This window comes from Amia ocellicauda, unplaced genomic scaffold, assembly GCF_036373705.1.
Source record: "Amia ocellicauda isolate fAmiCal2 unplaced genomic scaffold, fAmiCal2.hap1 HAP1_SCAFFOLD_41, whole genome shotgun sequence".
Lineage (NCBI taxonomy): Eukaryota > Metazoa > Chordata > Actinopteri > Amiiformes > Amiidae > Amia > Amia ocellicauda.
In genome coordinates, this window is record NW_027102981.1 from 508,274 (window position 1) to 524,133 (window position 15,860).

The 15,860-nt window shown below is 43.5% G+C and overlaps 11 non-coding genes and 2 pseudogenes across 11 annotated transcripts; all 13 read right to left on the reverse strand.

Annotated features, from left to right (window-relative positions):
• Positions 1-931: 931 nt before the first annotated feature.
• Positions 932-1,050, reverse strand: LOC136735331 (5S ribosomal RNA). The gene has a single exon (XR_010810948.1). It is a non-coding gene; the product is annotated as a 5S ribosomal RNA (ribosomal RNA).
• A 1,055-nt stretch (positions 1,051-2,105) lies between these two features.
• LOC136735315 (5S ribosomal RNA) lies at positions 2,106-2,224 on the reverse strand. The gene has a single exon (XR_010810932.1). It is a non-coding gene; the product is annotated as a 5S ribosomal RNA (ribosomal RNA).
• Positions 2,225-3,290: 1,066 nt separating this feature from the next.
• LOC136735225 (5S ribosomal RNA) lies at positions 3,291-3,409 on the reverse strand. The gene has a single exon (XR_010810845.1). It is a non-coding gene; the product is annotated as a 5S ribosomal RNA (ribosomal RNA).
• A 1,066-nt stretch (positions 3,410-4,475) lies between these two features.
• LOC136735339 (5S ribosomal RNA) lies at positions 4,476-4,594 on the reverse strand. Its single transcript, XR_010810956.1, has one exon. It is a non-coding gene; the product is annotated as a 5S ribosomal RNA (ribosomal RNA).
• Positions 4,595-5,649: 1,055 nt separating this feature from the next.
• On the reverse strand, positions 5,650-5,758 carry LOC136735426 (uncharacterized; annotated as a pseudogene).
• Positions 5,759-6,824: 1,066 nt separating this feature from the next.
• LOC136735877 (5S ribosomal RNA) lies at positions 6,825-6,943 on the reverse strand. Its single transcript, XR_010811403.1, has one exon. It is a non-coding gene; the product is annotated as a 5S ribosomal RNA (ribosomal RNA).
• A 1,055-nt stretch (positions 6,944-7,998) lies between these two features.
• On the reverse strand, positions 7,999-8,117 carry LOC136735587 (5S ribosomal RNA). Its single transcript, XR_010811124.1, has one exon. It is a non-coding gene; the product is annotated as a 5S ribosomal RNA (ribosomal RNA).
• Positions 8,118-9,184: 1,067 nt separating this feature from the next.
• LOC136735332 (5S ribosomal RNA) lies at positions 9,185-9,303 on the reverse strand. Its single transcript, XR_010810949.1, has one exon. It is a non-coding gene; the product is annotated as a 5S ribosomal RNA (ribosomal RNA).
• A 1,055-nt stretch (positions 9,304-10,358) lies between these two features.
• LOC136735490 (uncharacterized) lies at positions 10,359-10,487 on the reverse strand (annotated as a pseudogene).
• A 1,066-nt stretch (positions 10,488-11,553) lies between these two features.
• Positions 11,554-11,672, reverse strand: LOC136735588 (5S ribosomal RNA). The gene has a single exon (XR_010811125.1). It is a non-coding gene; the product is annotated as a 5S ribosomal RNA (ribosomal RNA).
• A 1,066-nt stretch (positions 11,673-12,738) lies between these two features.
• On the reverse strand, positions 12,739-12,857 carry LOC136735942 (5S ribosomal RNA). Its single transcript, XR_010811469.1, has one exon. It is a non-coding gene; the product is annotated as a 5S ribosomal RNA (ribosomal RNA).
• A 1,066-nt stretch (positions 12,858-13,923) lies between these two features.
• LOC136735589 (5S ribosomal RNA) lies at positions 13,924-14,042 on the reverse strand. Its single transcript, XR_010811126.1, has one exon. It is a non-coding gene; the product is annotated as a 5S ribosomal RNA (ribosomal RNA).
• Positions 14,043-15,108: 1,066 nt separating this feature from the next.
• On the reverse strand, positions 15,109-15,227 carry LOC136735943 (5S ribosomal RNA). Its single transcript, XR_010811470.1, has one exon. It is a non-coding gene; the product is annotated as a 5S ribosomal RNA (ribosomal RNA).
• Between the last annotated feature and the right edge of the window lie 633 nt (positions 15,228-15,860).

Consider the following 15,860-nt stretch of genomic DNA (forward strand, 5'->3'; position numbering starts at 1 on the left):
CTGCTAACACGAAACGTTGTGGCAACGTTGTGCGTTAACTGGGGTGCCACACCAGACCGGAACTATATTTTACAAAACGAACACATTGTCTTGATAATACAGCTGTAATTGAGTGCCTGACACGCCAGTCAAGCGCAATCTTGAGAAGGTGTGCATTTCAGTAAGGATTTCAATTGACATGCAGTATGAAACTGAAAGGAGGTTGCATCACTATGATGCATAACATTGCATGTATTGTATTTTCAAGTGTGTGCATTCATCCTGTTGTCATTTTGTTTTGAAAGCAGAAGAATCATTCAACAGGTTGCTGAGACAAATGTAAACCAGTAAAACATATGAAGAGAAACAAACCTTGAATATAAGTTCAGTTGTTTAAACATTTGACAAACTATGGTGAGGGGGTAAGAAAACACACAAATCCAGCAGCTCCTGTATTTCAATACACCAGAACCCAATATTATTGGCGAGTCGGGTAGTCCATCATCACAGTTCGAGGGCAGGCATCATTTCAGTAATTTCATCCCGTTGCATTCACATCCGTGCCTTGAATGAGATTGAATGTGATCTTTGCTCTCAAGTATGTTCCCAAGTTTTACACTTTCGTGCTTTGCATGAATGGGAATGGAACCGTGTGTGTTGAATGAGGCTCCTTGTGAGCACTGAACTTTGTCCGGTGGAGTTCCTTTTTGTGTTGCTGTAATTGTGTCATTTCTCGATGAGAAAAATTAGGCAACATTTAGTCACTTCTAGCCATGATGCTCAATTTATTTACGAATGTACCCTAGTTACTAGGGACCGTTTACGTTGGAGAACAAGATCTATTGTATGCCTGTGTATTTGGGGAAGTAAAATCTGAAATAATGATGAAATTGTGTGTATCCAAAGTTAAAACTCGTGATATGTCGCCCTCTAGTTTATTAAAAGGTGCAAGAGCTTACAGCACCTGGTATTCCCAGGCAGTCTCCCATCCAAGTACTGACCAGGCCCGAGCCTGCTTGGCTTCCGAGATCGGACGAGATCGGGCGTATTCAGGCTAGTATGGCCGTAAGGCAGGAAGGCTGTCCCTGACGCTCTACTTAAAGGGAAGGCAATATCCGTTTCTGCCGTTCATACTTACAGTTGAACTGTCTCTCTACTCTAAAGCCCGGGACACACCAGCGCGCCGCAGACAGTCCCTGCTAACACGAAACGTTGTGGCAACGTTGTGCGTTAGCTGGGGTGCCACACCAGACCGGAACTATATTTTACAAAACGAACACATTGTCTTGATAATACAGCTGTAATTGAGTGCCTGACACGCCAGTCAAGCGCAATCTTGAGAAGGTGTGCATTTCAGTAAGGATTTCAATTGACATGCAGTATGAAACTGAAAGGAGGTTGCATCACTATGATGCATAACATTGCATGTATTGTATTTTCAAGTGTGTGCATTCATCCTGTTGTCATTTTGTTTTGAAAGCAGAAGAATCATTCAACAGGTTGCTGAGACAAATGTAAACCAGTAAAACATATGAAGAGAAACAAACCTTGAATATAAGTTCAGTTGTTTAAACATTTGACAAACTATGGTGAGGGGGTAAGAAAACACACAAATCCAGCAGCTCCTGTATTTCAATACACCAGAACCCAATATTATTGGCGAGTCGGGTAGTCCATCATCACAGTTCGAGGGCAGGCATCATTTCAGTAATTTCATCCCGGTGCATTCACATCCGTGCCTTGAATGAGATTGAATGTGATCTTTGCTCTCAAGTATGTTCCCAAGTTTTACACTTTCGTGCTTTGCATGAATGGGAATGGAACCGTGTGTGTTGAATGAGGATCCTTGTGAGCACTGAACTTTGTCCGGTGGAGTTCCTTTTTGTGTTGCTGTAATTGTGTCATTTCTCGATGAGAAAGATTAGGCAACATTTAGTCACTTCTAGCCATGATGCTCAATTTATTTACGAATGTACCCTAGTTACTAGGGACCGTTTACGTTGGAGAACAAGATCTATTGTATGCCTGTGTATTTGGGGAAGTCAAATCTGAAATAATGATGAAATTGCGTGTATCCAAAGTTAAAACTCGTGATTTGTCGCCCTCTGGTGTGTAAAAGATGCAAAAGCTTACAGCACCTGGTATTCCCAGGCGGTCTCCCATCCAAGGACTGACCAGGCCCGAGCCTGCTTAGCTTCCGAGATCGGACGAGATCGGGCTTATTCAGGCTAGTATGGCCGTAAGCCAGGGAGGCTGTCCCTGACGCTCTACTTAAAGGGAAGGCAATATCCGTTTCTGCCGCTCATACTTGCAGTTGAACTGTCTCTCTACTCTAAATTCCGGGACACACCAGCGCGCCGCAGACAGTCCCTGCTAACACGCCACGTTGTGGCAACGTTGTGGCAGCGTTGTGCGTTAGCTGGGGTGCCACACCAGACCGGAACTATATTTTACAAAACGAACACATTGTCTTGATAAAACAGCTGTAATTGAGTGCCTGACACGCCAGTCAAGCGCAATCTTGAGAAGGTGTGCATTTCAGTAAGGATTTCAATTGACATGCAGTATGAAACTGAAAGGAGGTTGCATCACTATGATGCATAACATTGCATGTATTGTATTTTCAAGTGTGTGCATTCATCCTGTTGTCATTTTGTTTTGAAAGCAGAAGAATCATTCAACAGGTTGCTGAGACAAATGTAAACCAGTAAAACATATGAAGAGAAACAAACCTTGAATATAAGTTCAGTTGTTTAAACATTTGACAAACTATGGTGAGGGGGTAAGAAAACACACAAATCCAGCAGCTCCTGTATTTCAATACACCAGAACCCAATATTATTGGCGAGTCGGGTAGTCCATCATCACAGTTCGAGGGCAGGCATCATTTCAGTAATTTCATCCCGTTGCATTCACATCCGTGCCTTGAATGAGATTGAATGTGATCTTTGCTCTCAAGTATGTTCCCAAGTTTTACACTTTCGTGCTTTGCATGAATGGGAATGGAACCGTGTGTGTTGAATGAGGCTCCTTGTGAGCACTGAACTTTGTCCGGTGGAGTTCCTTTTTGTGTTGCTGTAATTGTGTAATTTCTCGATGAGAAAGATTAGGCAACATTTAGTCACTTCTAGCCATGATGCTCAATTTATTTACGAATATACCCTAGTTACTAGGGACCGTTTACGTTGGAGAACAAGATCTATTGTATGCCTGTGTATTTGGGGAAGTAAAATCTGAAATAATGATGAAATTGCGTGTATCCAAAGTTAAAACTCGTGATTTGTCGCCCTCTGGTGTGTAAAAGATGCAAAAGCTTACAGCACCTGGTATTCCCAGGCGGTCTCCCATCCAAGTACTGACCAGGCACGAGCCTGCTTAGCTTCCGAGATCTGACGAGATCGGGCGTATTCAGGCTAGTATGGCCGTAAGCCAGGGAGGCTGTCCCTGACGCACTACTTAAAGGGAAGGCAATATCCGTTTCTGCCGTTCATACTTACAGTTGAACTGTCTCTCTACTCTAAAGCCCGGGACACACCAGCGCGCCGCAGACAGTCCCTGCTAACACGCCACGTTGTGGCAACATTGTGGCAACGTTGTGCGTTAGCTGGGGTGCCACACCAGACCGGAACTATATATTACAAAACGAACACATTGTCTTGATTAAACAGCTGTAATTGAGTGCCTGACACGCCAGTCAAGCGCAATCTTGAGAAGGTGTGCATTTCAGTAAGGATTTCAATTGACATGCAGTATGAAACTGAAAGGAGGTTGCATCACTATGATGCATAACATTGCATGTATTGTATTTTCAAGTGTGTGCATTCATCCTGTTGTCATTTTGTTTTGAAAGCAGAAGAATCATTCAACAGGTTGCTGAGACAAATGTAAACCAGTAAAACATATGAAGAGAAACAAACCTTGAATATAAGTTCAGTTGTTTAAACATTTGACAAACTATGGTGAGGGGGTAAGAAAACACACAAATCCAGCAGCTCCTGTATTTCAATACACCAGAACCCAATATTATTGGCAAGTCGGGTAGTCCATCTTCACAGTTCGAGGGCAGTCATCATTTCAGTAATTTCATCCCGTTGCATTCACATCCGTGCCTTGAATGAGATTGAATGTGATCTTTGCTCTCAAGTAAGTTCCCAAGTTTTACACTTTCGTGCTTTGCATGAATGGGAATGGAACCGTGTGTGTTGAATGAGGCTCCTTGTGAGCACTGAACTTTGTCCGGTGGAGTTCTTTTTTGTGTTGCTGTAATTGTCTCATTTCTTGATGAGAAAGATTAGGCAACATTTAGTCACTTCTAGCCATGATGCTCAATTTATTTACGAATGTACCCTAGTTACTAGGGACCGTTTACGTTGGAGAACAAGATCTATTGTATGCCTGTGTATTTGGGGAAGTCAAATCTGAAATAATGATGAAATTGCGTGTATCCAAAGTTAAAACTCGTGATTTGTCGCCCTCTGGTGTGTAAAAGATGCAAAAGCTTACAGCACCAGGTATTCCCAGGCGGTCTCCCATCCAAGTACTGACCAGGAACGAGCCTGCTTAGCTTCCGAGATCGGACGAGATCGGGCGTATTCAGGCTAGTATGGCCGTAAGCCAGGGAGGCTGTCCCTGATGCTCTACTTAAAGGGAAGGCAATATCCGTTTCTGCCGTTCATACTTACAGTTGAACTGTCTCTCTACTGTAAAGCCCGGGACACACCAGCGCGCCGCAGACAGTCCCTGCTAACACGCCACGTTGTGGCAACATTGTGCGTTAGCTGGGGTGCCACACCAGACCGGAACTATATATTACAAAACGAACACGTTGTCTTGATAAAACAGCTGTAATTGAGTGCCTGACACGCCAGTCAAGCGCAATCTTGAGAAGGTGTGCATTTCAGTAAGGATTTCAATTGACATGCAGTATGAAACTGAAAGGAGGTTGCATCACTATGATGCATAACATTGCATGTATTGTATTTTCAAGTGTGTGCATTCATCCTGTTGTCATTTTGTTTTGAAAGCAGAAGAATCATTCAACAGGTTGCTGAGACAAATGTAAACCAGTAAAACATATGAAGAGAAACAAACCTTGAATATAAGTTCAGTTGTTTAAACATTTGACAAACTATGGTGAGGGGGTAAAAAAACACACAAATCCAGCAGCTCCTGTATTTCAATACACCAGAACCCAATATTATTGGCGAGTCGGGTAGTCCATCATCACAGTTCGAGGGCAGGCATCATTTCAGTAATTTCATCCCGTTGCATTCACATCCGTGCCTTGAATGAGATTGAATGTGATCTTTGCTCTCAAGTATGTTCCCAAGTTTTACACTTTCGTGCATTGCATTAATGGGAATGGAACCGTGTGTGTTGAATGAGGCTCCTTGTGAGCACTGAACTTTGTCCGGTGGAGTTCCTTTTTGTGTTGCTGTAATTGTGTCATTTCTCGATGATAAAGATTAGGCAACATTTAGTCACTTCTAGCCATGATGCTCAATTTATTTACGAATGTACCCTAGTTACTAGGGACCGTTTACGTTGGAGAACAAGATCTATTGTATGCCTGTGTATTTGGGGAAGTAAAATCTGAAATAATGATGAAATTGCGTGTATCCAAAGTTAAAACTCGTGATTTGTCGCCCTCTGGTGTGTAAAAGATGCAAAAGCTTACAGCACCTGGTATTCCCAGGCGGTCTCCCATCCAAGTACTGACCTGGCCCAAGCCTGCTTAGCTTCCGAGATCGGGCGTATTCAGGCTAGTATGGCCGTAAGCCAGGAATGCTGTCCCTGACACTCTACTTAAAGGGAAGGCAATATCCGTTTCTGCCGTTCATACTTACAGTTGAACTGTCTCTCTACTCTAAAGCCCGGGACACACCAGCGCGCCGCAGACAGTCCCTGCTAACACGCCACGTTGTGGCAACATTGTGGCAACGTTGTGCGTTAGCTGGGGTGCCACACCAGACCGGAACTATATATAACAAAACGAACACGTTGTCTTGATAAAACAGCTGTAATTGAGTGCCTGACACGCCAGTCAAGCGCAATCTTGAGAAGGTGTGCATTTCAGTAAGGATTTCAATTGACATGCAGTATGAAACTGAAAGGAGGTTGCATCACTATGATGCATAACATTGCATGTATTGTATTTTCAAGTGTGTGCATTCATCCTGTTGTCATTTTGTTTTGAAAGCAGAAGAATCATTCAACAGGTTGCTGAGACAAATGTAAACCAGTAAAACATATGAAGAGAAACAAACCTTGAATATAAGTTCAGTTGTTTAAACATTTGACAAACTATGGTGAGGGGGTAAAAAAACACACAAATCCAGCAGCTCCTGTATTTCAATACACCAGAACCCAATATTATTGGCGAGTCGGGTAGTCCATCATCACAGTTCGAGGGCAGGCATCATTTCAGTAATTTCATCCCGTTGCATTCACATCCGTGCCTTGAGTGAGATTGAATGTGATCTTTGCTCTCAAGTATGTTCCCAAGTTTTACACTTTCGTGCATTGCATGAATGGGAATGGAACCGTGTGTGTTGAATGAGGCTCCTTGTGAGCACTGAACTTTGTCCGGTGGAGTTCCTTTTTGTGTTGCTGTAATTGTGTCATTTCTCGATGAGAAAGATTAGGCAACATTTAGTCACTTCTAGCCATGATGCTCAATTTATTTACGAATGTACCCTAGTTACTAGGGACCGTTTATGTTGGAGAACAAGATCTATTGTATGCCTGTGTATTTGGGGAAGTCAAATCTGAAATAATGATGAAATTGCGTGTATCCAAAGTTAAAACTCGTGATTTGTCGCCCTCTGGTGTGTAAAAGATGCAAAAGCTTACAGCACCCGGTATTCCCAGGCGGTCTCCCATTCAAGTACTGACCAGGCCCGAGCCTGCTTAGCTTCCGAGATCGGACGAGATCGGGCGTATTCAGGCTAGTATGGCCGTAAGCCAGGGAGGCTGTCCCTGACGCTCTACTTAAAGGGAAGGCAATATCAGTTTCTGCCGTTCATACTTACAGTTGAACTGTCACTCTACTCTAAAGCCCGGGACAAACCAGCGCGCCGCAGACAGTCCCTGCTAACACGAAACGTTGTGGCAACGTTGTGCGTTAGCTGGGGTGCCACACCAGACCGGAACTATGTATTACAAAACGAACACATTGTCTTGATAATACAGCTGTAATTGAGTGCCTGACACGCCAGTCAAGCGCAATCTTGAGAAGGTGTGCATTTCAGTAAGGATTTCAATTGACATGCAGTATGAAACTGAAAGGAGGTTGCATCACTATAATGCATAACATTGCATGTATTGTATTTTCAAGTGTGTGCATTCATCCTGTTGTCATTTTGTTTTGAAAGCAGAAGAATCATTCAACAGGTTGCTGAGACAAATGTAAACCAGTAAAACATATGAAGAGAAACAAACCTTGAATATAAGTTCAGTTGTTTAAACATTTGACAAACTATGGTGAGGGGGTAAGAAAACACACAAATCCAGCAGCTCCTGTATTTCAATACACCAGAACCCAATATTATTGGCGAGTCGGGTAGTCCATCATCACAGTTCGAGGGCAGGCATCATTTCAGTAATTTCATCCCGTTGCATTCACATCCGTGCCTTGAATGAGATTGAATGTGATCTTTGCTCTCAAGTATGTTCCCAAGTTTTACACTTTTGTGCTTTGCATGAATGGGAATGGAACCGTGTGTGTTGAATGAGGCTCCTTGTGAGCACTGAACTTTGTCCGGTGGAGTTCCTTTTTGTGTTGCTGTAATTGTGTCATTTCTCGATGAGAAAGATTAGGCAACATTTAGTCACTTCTAGCCATGATGCTCAATTTATTTACGAATGTACCCTAGTTACTAGGGACCGTTTACGTTGGAGAACAAGATCTATTGTATGCCTGTGTATTTGGGGAAGTCAAATCTGAAATAATGATGAAATTGCGTGTATCCAAAGTTAAAACTCGTGATTTGTCGCCCTCTGGTGTGTAAAAGATGCAAAAGCTTACAGCACCTGGTATTCCCAGGCGGTCTCCCATCCAAGTACTGACCAGGCCCGAGCCTGCTTAGCTTCCGAGATCGGACGAGATCGGGCGTATTCAGGCTAGTATGGCCGTAAGCCAGGGAGGCTGTCCCTGACGCTCTACTTAAAGGGAAGGCAATATCCGTTTCTGCCGTTCATACTTACAGTTGAACTGTCTCTCTACTCTAAAGCCCGGGACACACCAGCGCGCCGCAGACAGTCCCTGCTAACACGCCACGTTGTGGCAGCGTTGTGGCAACGTTGTGCGTTAGCTGGGGTGCCACACCAGACCGGAACTATATATTACAAAACTAACACATTGTCTTGATAAAACAGCTGTAATTGAGTGCCTGACACGCCATTCAAGCGCAATCTTGAGAAGGTGTGCATTTCAGTAAGGATTTCAATTGACATGCAGTATGAAACTGAAAGGAGGTTGCATCACTATGATGCATAACATTGCATGTATTGTATTTTCAAGTGTGTGCATTCATCCTGTTGTCATTTTGTTTTGAAAGCAGAAGAATCATTCAACAGGTTGCTGAGACAAATGTAAACCAGTAAAACATATGAAGAGAAACAAACCTTGAATATAAGTTCAGTTGTTTAAACATTTGACAAACTATGGTGAGGGGGTAAGAAAACACACAAATCCAGCAGCTCCTGTATTTCAATACACCAGAACCCAATATTATTGGCGAGTCGGGTAGTCCATCATCACAGTTCGAGGGCAGGCATCATTTCAGTAATTTCATCCCGTTGCATTCACATCCGTGCCTTGAATGAGATTGAATGTGATCTTTGCTCTCAAGTATGTTCCCAAGTTTTACACTTTCGTGCTTTGCATGAATGGGAATGGAACCGTGTGTGTTGAATGAGGCTCCTTGTGAGCACTGAACTTTGTCCGGTGGAGTTCCTTTTTGTGTTGCTGTAATTGTGTCATTTCTCGATGAGAAAGATTAGGCAACATTTAGTCACTTCTAGCCATGATGCTCAATTTATTTACGAATGTACCCTAGTTACTAGGGACCGTTTCCGTTGGAGAACAAGATCTATTGTATGCCTGTGTATTTGGGGAAGTAAAATCTGAAATAATGATGAAATTGTGTGTATCCAAAGTTAAAACTCGTGATATGTCGCCCTCTAGTTTATTAAAAGGTGCAAGAGCTTACAGCACCTGGTATTCCCAGGCAGTCTCCCATCCAAGTACTGACCAGGCCCGAGCCTGCTTGGCTTCCGAGATCGGACGAGATCGGGCGTATTCAGGCTAGTATGGCCGTAAGGCAGGAAGGCTGTCCCTGACGCTCTACTTAAAGGGAAGGCAATATCCGTTTCTGCCGTTCATACTTACAGTTGAACTGTCTCTCTACTCTAAAGCCCGGGACACACCAGCGCGCCGCAGACAGTCCCTGCTAACACGAAACGTTGTGGCAACGTTGTGCGTTAGCTGGGGTGCCACACCAGACCGGAACTATATTTTACAAAACGAACACATTGTCTTGATAATACAGCTGTAATTGAGTGCCTGACACGCCAGTCAAGCGCAATCTTGAGAAGGTGTGCATTTCAGTAAGGATTTCAATTGACATGCAGTATGAAACTGAAAGGAGGTTGCATCACTATGATGCATAACATTGCATGTATTGTATTTTCAAGTGTGTGCATTCATCCTGTTGTCATTTTGTTTTGAAAGCAGAAGAATCATTCAACAGGTTGCTGAGACAAATGTAAACCAGTAAAACATATGAAGAGAAACAAACCTTGAATATAAGTTCAGTTGTTTAAACATTTGACAAACTATGGTGAGGGGGTAAGAAAACACACAAATCCAGCAGCTCCTGTATTTCAATACACCAGAACCCAATATTATTGGCGAGTCGGGTAGTCCATCATCACAGTTCGAGGGCAGGCATCATTTCAGTAATTTCATCCCGGTGCATTCACATCCGTGCCTTGAATGAGATTGAATGTGATCTTTGCTCTCAAGTATGTTCCCAAGTTTTACACTTTCGTGCTTTGCATGAATGGGAATGGAACCGTGTGTGTTGAATGAGGCTCCTTGTGAGCACTGAACTTTGTCCGGTGGAGTTCCTTTTTGTGTTGCTGTAATTGTGTCATTTCTCGATGAGAAAGATTAGGCAACATTTAGTCACTTCTAGCCATGATGCTCAATTTATTTACGAATGTACCCTAGTTACTAGGGACCGTTTACGTTGGAGAACAAGATCTATTGTATGCCTGTGTATTTGGGGAAGTCAAATCTGAAATAATGATGAAATTGCGTGTATCCAAAGTTAAAACTCGTGATTTGTCGCCCTCTGGTGTGTAAAAGATGCAAAAGCTTACAGCACCTGGTATTCCCAGGCGGTCTCCCATCCAAGGACTGACCAGGCCCGCGCCTGCTTGGCTTCCGAGATCGGACGAGATCGGACGAGATCGGGCGTATTCAGGCTAGTATGGCCGTAAGCCAGGGAGGCTGTCCCTGACGCTCTACTTAAAGGGAAGGCAATATCCGTTTCTGCCGTTCATACTTACAGTTGAACTGTCTCTCTACTCTAAAGCCCGGGACACACCAGCGCGCCGCAGACAGTCCCTGCTAACACGCCACGTTGTGGCAACATTGTGGCAACGTTGTGCGTTAGCTGGGGTGCCACACCAGACCGGAACTATGTATTACAAAACGAACACATTGTCTTGATAAAACAGCTGTAATTGAGTGCCTGACACGCCAGTCAAGCGCAATCTTGAGAAGGTGTGCATTTCAGTAAGGATTTCAATTGACATGCAGTATGAAACTGAAAGGAGGTTGCATCACTATGATGCATAACATTGCATTTATTGTATTTTCAAGTGTGTGCATTCATCCTGTTGTCATTTTTTTTTGAAAGCAGAAGAATCATTCAACAGGTTGCTGAGACAAATGTAAACCAGTAAAACATATGAAGAGAAACAAACCTTGAATATAAGTTCAGTTGTTTAAACATTTGACAAACTATGGTGAGGGGGTAAGAAAACACACAAATCCAGCAGCTCCTGTATTTCAATACACCAGAACCCAATATTATTGGCGAGTCGGGTAGTCCATCATCACAGTTCGAGGGCAGGCATCATTTCAGTAATTTCATCCCGTTGCATTCACATCCGTGCCTTGAATGAGATTGAATGTGATCTTTGCTCTCAAGTATGTTCCCAAGTTTTACACTTTCGTGCTTTGCATGAATGGGAATGGAACCGTGTGTGTTGAATGAGGCTCCTTGTGAGCACTGAACTTTGTCCGGTGGAGTTCCTTTTTGTGTTGCTGTAATTGTGTCATTTCTCGATGAGAAAGATTAGGCAACATTTAGTCACTTCTAGCCATGATGCTCAATTTATTTACGAATGTACCCTAGTTACTAGGGACCGTTTACGTTGGAGAACAATATCTATTGTATGCCTGTGTATTTGGGGAAGTCAAATCTGAAATAATGATGAAATTGCGTGTATCCAAAGTTAAAACTCGTGATTTGTCGCCCTCTGGTGTGTAAAAGATGCAAAAGCTTACAGCACCTGGTATTCCCAGGCGGTCTCCCATCCAAGTACTGACCAGGCCCGAGCCTGCTTAGCTTCCGAGATCGGACGAGATCGGGCGTATTCAGGCTAGTATGGCCGTAAGCCAGGGAGGCTGTCCCTGACGCTCTACTTAAAGGGAAGGCAATATCCGTTTCTGCCGTTCATACTTACAGTTGAACTGTCTCTCTACTCTAAAGCCCGGGACACACCAGCGCGCCGCAGACAGTCCCTGCTAACACGCCACGTTGTGGCAACATTGTGGCAACGTTGTGCGTTAGCTGGGGTGCCACACCAGACCGGAACTATGTATTACAAAACGAACACATTGTCTTGATAAAACAGCTGTAATTGAGTGCCTGACACGCCAGTCAAGCGCAATCTTGAGAAGGTGTGCATTTCAGTAAGGATTTCAATTGACATGCAGTATGAAACTGAAAGGAGGTTGCATCACTATGATGCATAACATTGCATGTATTGTATTTTCAAGTGTGTGCATTCATCCTGTTGTCATTTTAATTTGAAAGCAGAAGAATCATTCAACAGGTTGCTGAGACAAATGTAAACCAGTAAAACATATGAAGAGAAACAAACCTTGAATATAAATTCAGTTGTTTAAACATTTGACAAACTATGGTGAGGGGGTAAGAAAACACACACATCCAGCAGCTCCTGTATTTCAATACACCAGAAGCCAATATTATTGGCGAGTCGGGTAGTCCATCATCACAGTTCGAGGGCAGGCATCAATTCAGTTATTTCATCCCGATGCATTCACATCCGTGCCTTGAATGAGATTGAATGTGATCTTTGCTCTCAAGTATGTTCCCAAGTTTTACACTTTCGTGCTTTGCATGAATGGGAATGGAACCGTGTGTGTTGAATGAGGCTCCTTGTGAGCACTGAACTTTGTCCGGTGGAGTTCCTTTTTGTGTTGCTGTAATTGTGTCATTTCTCGATGAGATAGATTAGGCAACATTTAGTCACTTCTAGCCATGATGCTCAATTTATTTACGAATGTACCCTAGTTTCTAGGGACCGTTTACGTTGGAGAACAAGATCTATTGTATGCCTGTGTATTTGGGGAAGTCAAATCTGAAATAATGATGAAATTGCGTGTATCCAAAGTTAAAACTCGTGATTTGTCGCCCTCTGGTGTGTAAAAGATGCAAAAGCTTACAGCACCTGGTATTCCCAGACGGTCTCCCATCCAAGTACTGACCAGGCCAGAGCCTGCTTAGCTTCCGAGATCGGACGAGATCGGGCGTATTCAGGCTAGTATGGCCGTAAGCCAGGGAGGCTGTCCCTGACGCTCTACTTAAAGGGAAGGCAATATCCGTTTCTGCCGTTCATACTTACAGTTGAACTGTCTCTCTACTCTAAAGCCCGGGACACACCAGCGCGCCGCAGACAGTCCCTGCTAACACGCCACGTTGTGGCAGCGTTGTGGCAACGTTGTGCGTTAGCTGGGGTGCCACACCAGACCGGAACTATATATTACAAAACGAACACATTGTCTTGATAAAACAGCTGTAATTGAGTGCCTGACACGCCAGTCAAGCGCAATCTTGAGAAGGTGTGCATTTCAGTAAGGATTTCAATTGACATGCAGTATGAAACTGAAAGGAGGTTGCATCACTATGATGCATAACATTGCATGTATTGTATTTTCAAGTGTGTGCATTCATCCTGTTGTCATTTTGTTTTGAAAGCAGAAGAATCATTCAACAGGTTGCTGAGACAAATGTAAACCAGTAAAACATATGAAGAGAAACAAACCTTGAATATAAGTTCAGTTGTTTAAACATTTGACAAACTATGGTGAGGGGGTAAGAAAACACACAAATCCAGCAGCTCCTGTATTTCAATACACCAGAACCCAATATTATTGGCGAGTCGGGTAGTCCATCATCACAGTTCGAGGGCAGGCATCATTTCAGTAATTTCATCCCGTTGCATTCACATCCGTGCCTTGAATGAGATTGAATGTGATCTTTGCTCTCAAGTATGTTCCCAAGTTTTACACTTTCGTGCTTTGCATGAATGGGAATGGAACCGTGTGTGTTGAATGAGGCTCCTTGTGAGCACTGAACTTTGTCCGGTGGAGTTCCTTTTTGTGTTGCTGTAATTGTGTCATTTCTCGATGAGAAAGATTAGGCAACATTTAGTCACTTCTAGCCATGATGCTCAATTTATTTACGAATGTACCCTAGTTACTAGGGACCGTTTACGTTGGAGAACAAGATCTATTGTATGCCTGTGTATTTGGGGAAGTCAAATCTGAAATAATGATGAAATTGCGTGTATCCAAAGTTAAAACTCGTGATTTGTCGCCCTCTGGTGTGTAAGAGATGCAAAAGCTTACAGCACCTGGTATTCCCAGGCGGTCTCCCATCCAAGTACTGACCAGGCCCGAGCCTGCTTAGCTTCCGAGATCGGACGAGATCGGGCGTATTCAGGCTAGTATGGCCGTAAGCCAGGGAGGCTGTCCCTGACGCTCTACTTAAAGGGAAGGCAATATCCGTTTCTGCCGTTCATACTTACAGTTGAACTGTCTCTCTACTCTAAAGCCCGGGACACACCAGCGCGCCGCAGACAGTCCCTGCTAACACGCCACGTTGTGGCAACATTGTGGCAACGTTGTGCGTTAGCTGGGGTGCCACACCAGACCGGAACTATGTATTACAAAACGAACACATTGTCTTGATAAAACAGCTGTAATTGAGTGCCTGACACGCCAGTCAAGCGCAATCTTGAGAAGGTGTGCATTTCAGTAAGGATTTCAATTGACATGCAGTATGAAACTGAAAGGAGGTTGCATCACTATGATGCATAACATTGCATGTATTGTATTTTCAAGTGTGTGCATTCATCCTGTTGTCATTTTAATTTGAAAGCAGAAGAATCATTCAACAGGTTGCTGAGACAAATGTAAACCAGTAAAACATATGAAGAGAAACAAACCTTGAATATAAGTTCAGTTGTTTAAACATTTGACAAACTATGGTGAGGGGGTAAGAAAACACACACATCCAGCAGCTCCTGTATTTCAATACACCAGAAGCCAATATTATTGGCGAGTCGGGTAGTCCATCATCACAGTTCGAGGGCAGGCATCAATTCAGTTATTTCATCCCGTTGCATTCACATCCGTGCCTTGAATGAGATTGAATGTGATCTTTGCTCTCAAGTATGTTCCCAAGTTTTACACTTTCGTGCTTTGCATGAATGGGAATGGAACCGTGTGTGTTGAATGAGGCTCCTTGTGAGCACTGAACTTTGTCCGGTGGAGTTCCTTTTTGTGTTGCTGTAATTGTGTCATTTCTCGATGAGATAGATTAGGCAACATTTAGTCACTTCTAGCCATGATGCTCAATTTATTTACGAATGTACCCTAGTTTCTAGGGACCGTTTACGTTGGAGAACAAGATCTATTGTATGCCTGTGTATTTGGGGAAGTCAAATCTGAAATAATGATGAAATTGCGTGTATCCAAAGTTAAAACTCGTGATTTGTCGCCCTCTGGTGTGTAAAAGATGCAAAAGCTTACAGCACCTGGTATTCCCAGACGGTCTCCCATCCAAGTACTGACCAGGCCAGAGCCTGCTTAGCTTCCGAGATCGGACGAGATCGGGCGTATTCAGGCTAGTATGGCCGTAAGCCAGGGAGGCTGTCCCTGACGCTCTACTTAAAGGGAAGGCAATATCCGTTTCTGCCGTTCATACTTACAGTTGAACTGTCTCTCTACTCTAAAGCCCGGGACACACCAGCGCGCCGCAGACAGTCCCTGCTAACACGCCACGTTGTGGCAGCGTTGTGGCAACGTTGTGCGTTAGCTGGGGTGCCACACCAGACCGGAACTATATATTACAAAACGAACACATTGTCTTGATAAAACAGCTGTAATTGAGTGCCTGACACGCCAGTCAAGCGCAATCTTGAGAAGGTGTGCATTTCAGTAAGGATTTCAATTGACATGCAGTATGAAACTGAAAGGAGGTTGCATCACTATGATGCATAACATTGCATGTATTGTATTTTCAAGTGTGTGCATTCATCCTGTTGTCATTTTGTTTTGAAAGCAGAAGAATCATTCAACAGGTTGCTGAGACAAATGTAAACCAGTAAAACATATGAAGAGAAACAAACCTTGAATATAAGTTCAGTTGTTTAAACATTTGACAAACTATGGTGAGGGGGTAAGAAAACACACAAATCCAGCAGCTCCTGTATTTCAATACACCAGAACCCAATATTATTGGCGAGTCGGGTAGTCCATCATCACAGTTCGAGGG